The sequence below is a fragment of the Octopus sinensis genome, linkage group LG3 (genome assembly GCF_006345805.1).
Source record: "Octopus sinensis linkage group LG3, ASM634580v1, whole genome shotgun sequence".
In the NCBI taxonomy this organism is placed as follows: Eukaryota; Metazoa; Mollusca; class Cephalopoda; order Octopoda; family Octopodidae; genus Octopus; species Octopus sinensis.
The window spans coordinates 88,690,945-88,697,824 of NC_042999.1; positions in this window are offsets into that span (position 1 = coordinate 88,690,945).

The following is a 6,880-nucleotide window of genomic DNA, read 5'->3' on the forward strand; positions in this document are numbered from 1 at the left end:
AACTGGCAAAATGACCATTCCTAAATACAACAATATCTTGTTTCAATACACGATTTCACATCAAAAATCATGCAAAACAAATATATAAATATAATTATATCTTTATCTAAAAAAACATTCATGAGTTTTCATACTTTATAACTAAGGTTTAGTTTATTTACTAAAGAATCTAATCTTAACTTATCTTATTAATTAAACAATTTATCCTGTTTGCATTTAATTTTTCGTTCGTTCTGGGCATTGAGCAATATTGTTTTGGCTTTTAAGATTTCCAAAAATTCCTTGCATTTTTATTCATTACATTTTTACTCCTTAAATTTTTAACATTCAGTTATTATTTTTTATTTATTATTGGTATTTCTATTCATTTGTATATGTTAAGGAAGATTACATTGAAGGTATAGAGTATCATGGAGGTATATAAGAGGTAGGGGTAGTGAAAAATTTTGAGGAATCCAAACCTGAAGATTGGGAGTATGTCGACCCGATTAAGTATTGAAACTAGATACCTCGTATCTAATCAATACCGACGTACTTTCATGAAATAGTGTAGTCTTATAAACGGAAAATACTGCATTCAGAATAGATAAAGTTAATATAATATTTAGCATTTTATGGAGTGGTTGGGTATAAAATCTTTCAGTGTTGATTGAGTTGAAGGTGGTTCTGTCTCTAAAACTACTTATATATATACGAATTAAACATTTAGAGATGTTCATTTTAGTACATCTAATTTGAATGTCTTTTTCCTGTCTTCTCAGAAGTAATATTCCCTGATAATCCTAATAATTATAATTTCATATATATATATATATATATATATATATATATATACATATGTGTGTGTGTGTGTATATATATATATACATACATACATATGTGCGTGAGTGTATATATATCATCATCATTTAGCATCTGCTTGTCATGCTCGTATGGATTAGACAGTTTGACTAGAACTGGTAAACTGAAGAGCTGTACCAAGTTCGAATCTGATTTGGCATGTTCTAGTCTGATTATACATACACACATGTATAATGTTATAATAAAAACTATAAGTCTTGTTAAATACAGCTACTCAGGGTTTCCTTTTTTAAGCTGAGAACAAGACCAGTTGTCTTTTGAGCAGATGACGTTTAAACAAGAGGTGCTGATAAGGATGAAAACAAGAAAACACAAGAGAGATAACCAGCATTACAATGAATCAATGACAAGCAGATGCAAAGAGGTTAATGGTTTATTATGTGTCTAGTGGCCTATTTTTTTAATTCCACAAGATGCATTTCTTAAAACGTGTGCATGCAAATAAAAATGTATCTTAAAATATAGAAAAATGTCTATGTCCACATTTTACTCTCTGACTAACCTTCCTTTCTTGCTCAACTGGAATATTCATGTATTTACTCTATGGGTTTTTGTCTTGAAACTTGCTTGGTGACCTGTCAGTGGTGATGCCCTGTAAAAAGCACTGGTAATAGTGTCACATAAAAAGTATTCAGTACATTCTGTAAAGTAGTTGATGTTAAGAAGGGCATCCAGCCATAGAAACCATGCTAGAGCTGACATTAGAGCTTGGTGTGGATCTCAACCATACCAGCTCCTGTCAAACCATCCAACCAATGCCAGCATGGGAAACAGATGTTAGATGGTTTCAGGTTCAATCCTTCAGCAAATATCTTCTACTATAGCTCTAGGCCAACCAAAGCCTTGTGAATGTATTTGCTAGGTGAAAATTGAAAAAGCTTGTCGTGTGTGTGTGTATGAATGTGCATGCGTGTATTAAATAATTTTACAGTGAAGTTTAGTCTGTTTTAATTATTTTCTCACTTTAGGCTGTTGTTGTTGACAACATTATAATTGATATCCTTTCCAATTTTTAGGTTTTCAAGTGATATTCTCCTCAGATCTAATTGAATATTGGAAATTATTCTTATTTGACCTAATTGATAAAATAAATATTCTGAATTTAGTCCCAAGTCTGTCCCAAGAATCTCACTTGAAAACCTTATAATTAGAGAGAATACCAATTATAACGTGGTTGATAAGTTATCATGAGAAACGTTATTGTCACTGGAGAACAGTAAAGGCTCAAAATGTAATCGTTGGTCAAGTTCAAGAATTTCATAGAAAGACAAGTGAAGAGATTTGTGATTAAAGTATCGTGGCAGCAGCATTTATGTGACTAAGAAAAAAAAATTTTAATGAGAAGTAAATATTAGCCTGTTTAGAGAATTCAACAAGTTCTCTGGCTTATTATTATGCTACAAGGTATTTAATTGGCAAATTATCAGGGCATTGAATACAATGTCTTGTGCTGTTCTTTTCAGCTCTCTACACTTGGAGGTCAAACCCTGAGGTTGTGAAATTTAGCATTTGCTCTTTTAGGTTTATAGAAACAAAGTACTAATTTAGAATTGGGGTTACTCCTCCTGCTTAGGCAAACTTCTACTTGCTTTACATTCTGGTGAGATTAATTTTGCTTTTCATCGTTTTGCAAGTCAATAAAATTAGTAGCAGTCCATAACTGAGAACATCCTCTCAAAATTTCAAACCCTGTGCCTTCAGTAGGAAAAATTATTTTCTCCCCCATCCCCAGGTATCTCTCTCTGTCTCTGTCTCTCTCTCCCCTTTTTCTCTCACCCTCTCTCTCTCTCTCCCCTCTCTCTCTCTGTAGAAGAAATCAGCTGTGCTTCGACATGGAATAAGATGGACAATCTGCAGGTCACTATGGCATCCCCTACAATTCCAGGAGTTCAAAGCTCAAAAAAGAAGGACGTATTCCAAGGTTCACAAGTTTCTGCAATTAATTGATATTCCACAGTCCATTAGCATTCTACATTTAATTAATATTCCACAGTTCATTTGAAGAACACAGTTCATTGGTATTTCAAAGTTCATTAGTATTCTACAGTTCATTAGTTTCCATGGTTCATTAATATTCCAAGTTAATTAATATTCCACAGTTCATTTGTACAATGATTTTTTCCCCAACTTATTTTATCATGGAACCCTTATGCAATTTTCAAAAGAATTACTGAACCCAAGCATTTATTTTAAAGACAACCTGTACCACCCTAATTTTAATAAAATATTAAAAGAAGCAAAAAAATTGTTTCAGAGAAAGATGATATTCATGTAAAAATCACATAATCATTTATTTTGATAATGGTGAATTCTATTTCTTTATAAAATAAATTTCTATTAAATTTCATCAAAAGTCTTCTTATCTTGTTCAACCCCAGAATTTTTTCAAGGAATCCAATTTGAGAAACATGACATTAGTATTTTATAATTCATTAGTGTTCTAGTCTCATATTTATTTTGTGTTTCATTTGTTTTCTGTTAATTCCTGTACAGTCTAAAATGTTTTCCAGTTTCCTTTTGCTCCAAATTCTTGTGTTGCTTGAAAGTCCATTAGTAGAATACTTCTTGCATTTATTATCAATATTCTTAAATGTATTTCAACAATCAGAGCTAACTGTTTCAATGATATCACTGAAAGCTAAAAGTCATTGTTTTTAGTTTGCTTAAAATTGTTTGGTTCAGAAGTTATCTTCTTACTTGTGTCATTCTGGATTCAATCCAACTGTACAGCACTTTGTTCCTGTAACATGTTCTGGGAGCATTCTGTCATGCCAACATTTACATGCACACACACACACACACACACACACACACCACACACACACACACACATGCACACATATACATGCAAAGCTATAAGTGGAGTCAAGGCTATACGGTTAAGAAGTTTGCTTCTCAATCAAGGAGTATGGAGTTCAATATACACTGTATGATACCTTGGCAAGTGCCTTCCATTATAGCCTTGGGCCAGTCAAATCCTTGTGACTGATGTTAGTTGATGAAAATTAGAAGAAGCCCACTAAATATACATGTCTGTGTGTGTTAGTGTCTCTTTATCTTGACAGTGAAATAGAGAGTCATTGTCATACAGTGGTGACATTCATTTCCAGTCTTCCATAGGCTGTAGTTGAAGCCAATAAATTTACTCTCTAGTATTTCAAGATAATTTTATGTAATTTTGGTAAATATATCTGTTAATATGACATGTCAGTGTTATTTTCATTTTTGTGTAATTTAGATGACAGTTTATTCATTGCAACCTGTATGTATGTATGTATATATATATATGTGTGTGTGTGAAAGCACATGGCTCAATGGTTAGAACATCAGGCTCACAGTCATGAGGTAGTGAGTTAAATTGATGGACCAGGCTGAGTGTTGTGTTCTTCAGCAAGACACTTTATTTCATGTTGTTCCAGTTCACTCAGCTGTAGAAATGAGCTACAACACCACTGGTGCTAAGCTGTAATCAGTCTTTTCCTTGTATAACATCGGTGGCATGAAAGAGGGAGGATGGTCTGCATGGGTGACTGCTGGTCTTCCATAAACAACCTTACCTGGACTTGTACCTCGGAGGGGAACTTTCTAGGTCATTCATGACCAAAGGTGGTCTTTACCCTTTACATGTGTGAGTGTGTGTGTGCATCTTACCAAAAATACTTAATGGAATGTAATCCAAGTTACATCTCTTTAGTCAATGTGCAATTAGGAGCTTTATGAGTTTGATAAAATAAATACTTATTTCTTTATAACCCACAAGGGGCTAAACATAAAGGGGACAAACAAAGACAGACATATGTATTAAGTCGATTACATCGACCCCAGTGTGTAACTGGTACTTAATTTACCGACCCTGAAAGGATGAATGGCAGAATCGACCTCAGCAGAATTTGAACTCACAACGTAACGACAGACGGAATACGGCTACGCATTTCGCCCGACATGCTAACGTTTCTGCCAGCTCGCTGCCTGATAAAATAAATACTGTGGGTTCATATAATTTTTTAACACTCTTTAAGAAAATGCCACAGCATGGCCATCATCCAAATACTTCAGCTAGCAAAGGAATGAAAATAAAAGAATTCATATGTATTTTTGTACTTTACACTTCAACTGTTACTGTTAAGTAAACACACACATACACACATATGCATGCATGCACACACAGACACAGATGCATACACACATATGCATGCACAAGCACACACATACATACACATGCACACACACACATGTACATACATATACATATGCACACATATAATAGATAATACCACGTATGTATTTGCACATGGGTGTGTGTATACATATATAGATAGATAGATTGATAGATAGATATTATGTGTGTATATATTTATATATGTAATATATGTATCTATCTATGTGTGTGTGTGTGTGTGTGTATAATATATGATATATATGCATGTATGCACACACACACACACACACACACACACACACACACACACACATACACACATGTACAGTGGTTTTCTCTTATAGATATATATCTGAAATGTTATTGTTTAAATTATGACTGCCAAGCACATTTAACACAGCACTAATGAAATACATAAAAATCATATAATATTTGGTATGATTTCATAGTGGGAATATTTAGTGTTTAAAGGCTATAAAGTAAACAAGGTATATGTTAATGATGGTTTTATAGTTTGTTTTATCTGATAACATTTTGATTAATTCAGAGGTTTATTTTATCATCAACATGACCACCAGCATCATCATCATTGTCATCATCCTCATCAACATTATCGTTGTCATAATGACCACTACCACCACCACCACCACCACTAGCATGACCAATAACACCATAAACTATACTTATTGTCATCATCATCCTCATCATCAACATCATCATGACCACCATCACACCACCACCCTCATTGTCATCACTATCATCACTATCATCATCATCATCATCATCATCATCATCACCAATCTAAATCTACTTTTAGCTGTAGTACAGGATGGATGAGCTGTCACAGTTCTCCAAATCAGTTTTATTCTGAATTACTGCCTTCCTAGATAGATCGGAAGATCATGTCTCGATTGTAAATTATAACACTAACCATTTTATAGAGCATCTTGAAAGCATTTTATCAAGGCACCAGTGCTAGAAAGACAGAAATAGGAAAAGTGAGAGTGGGAAAGGAAATGCTGAGAGAGAGAGTGGGGTGCCTTATTCCATGCAAATCTAGTGTCCTCTCTACTCTATGTTGCCTCCATTCTTTCAACACAAACCTGACTGAGAGGGTAAATCATGAAGAATTCTGACTGGTCAAGAGGTTTAAAGAAAAGAGCATATGATTATGAACATAAAACAGAAAATGACAGGGGTGACTGGTACATAGGAGAGAGAGTAATGTGTGTGTGAAAGAGATAGGAAGAGAGAGAGAGAGAAAGAAAGAGGTACAGAGATAGTTATATGTTATTTGGCAATAAGGATCTTGAACACAAAACCAACATGAGTTGTGTAATGGGAGAGGAATAAAGATGGGTTGTGGTTAGCAACAAAAATGGATGATAAGTGTGAACTGTAGATGTCATTGAAAAGTCATATGGATGAACTGTAAAAGTTAGTCATGGTTAGAAACGTGTGCCTCTTTAACCAATAGCAAGCAACTGAAAAGATAGTTATAAATTTGAGGCAGTAAGTGTGTGGATAGGAAGCTTGCCTCCCAGCTATGTAGTCTTTAGTTCAGTGTCACTGTGTGGTTCCTTAGGCAAGAGTCACAAAGCCTTGTGAGTGAATTTGATAGACAGAAACTGAAATAAGCCAATCATATACATACATATATATATATATAATCAAGATATCCTTGGCCTGAAGAGTAGCCTGCAACATACACTTTGATTGGATACTTACCACTTTGGGGCTCTGTTCACTATGAAACATATGAAGCCCAGGTCTTATCTACTCCATTCCTTAATTCTTGTATTCTTATTTGCATACCCAGCAACCCTGGTTGCCTACTGTGAAATATAGAAAGAACATTTT